The 1,114-nt window shown below is 46.8% G+C and overlaps 1 pseudogene; it reads left to right on the forward strand.

Annotated features, from left to right (window-relative positions):
* Window positions 1–350: 350 nt before the first annotated feature.
* Window positions 351–467, forward strand: LOC123782100 (5S ribosomal RNA; annotated as a pseudogene).
* Window positions 468–1,114: the final 647 nt, after the last annotated feature.

Genomic DNA, 1,114 nt, shown 5'->3' on the forward strand with positions numbered 1-1,114 from the left:
AGCAGCAGAGACAAAATGTAAACAAACCTAGACAGTGTACCTGCAGAATCCATAGTACGCTATGCTGCCTCTCAGGTCTCCTGTTGCCATTATCATTATCATTATCAGTGTCAATAACCATTAAATGGTGGTGAAACTCCAGGAGGCAGAGACAGATACAGGCAGGAGAAGAAAACCAGAGCTCCATGTTCATCTGCTAGGGTGTCCTCAGACTAAGCCAGGAGACCATAGTGTGGGGGTGAAAATCTGGGCACACCCAACCGAGCTTCCCAGAGAGTTCGGAGCCTCTAGAGCTAGAAGGGCGCCTACTTGCCCGCAAATGAGATCCACACTTCAAAAAAGATGAGATAGCCTACAGCCGTACCACTAAACACACCCAAGCTCGTCTGATCTTGGAAGCTAAGCAGGGCTAGGCCTGGTTAGTACTTGGATGGGAGACCTCCGAGGAATACTGGGTGCTGTAGGCTTAAAAAAAAAAAAAGAAAAGAAAAGAAAGGAAGAAACAGTTCCAAACTTTGGGAAGACTGCAGAACGGTCCGCAAGTATTTGTGAGCAAATGTGTGTTAGCACCATGTGAGCTTTCCAAAGATGTTTAACTAGGAGTTTCAACCTTAGAGGGGAAACATGCCACCACCCATTAAAGTTAGTGCTTGGAGAAAACCTCTTGGTGAAGATAGGATTCAGCTAGCCTTGAGAATGGGACGATCGATGGTGGACAAGTAAGAATGTTCAGGTGGCACTTGGCACTTTCCTTTGGAGTTGCCATCTCGTGGGCTTAGTGGAAAAAAAAAAACACTTTGGTTCATAGACTGGCCTGCTCAAGGCAGCTGTGCCAGGAGAATGCCCTGCACGCAGCCCATCCTGGGTCAGCAGAGTCACCTGGTCTGAAACAAACCAAATTTCTCACTTCCTTAAGAACATCACTGGGAAACACTAGGGTGAAAGGTTGATTTGGAAATAGCTAGGTTGCTGGCCCTGGAATTTTTCTGACAAGATGGATTCAGGAAAAATAAATTAATCTGTGCAGCAGGGTCAGCTGTGGAATTGTGAAAGAATGCTGGCCTTTACTACAGGAAGGGAAAGTGTTCGCAAGCCCTTCAATGAGGGCCCTGGG

Source organism: Ursus americanus, chromosome 19 (genome assembly GCF_024610735.1).
Source record: "Ursus americanus isolate L20-20 chromosome 19, mUrsAme1.1.p, whole genome shotgun sequence".
Lineage (NCBI taxonomy): Eukaryota > Metazoa > Chordata > Mammalia > Carnivora > Ursidae > Ursus > Ursus americanus.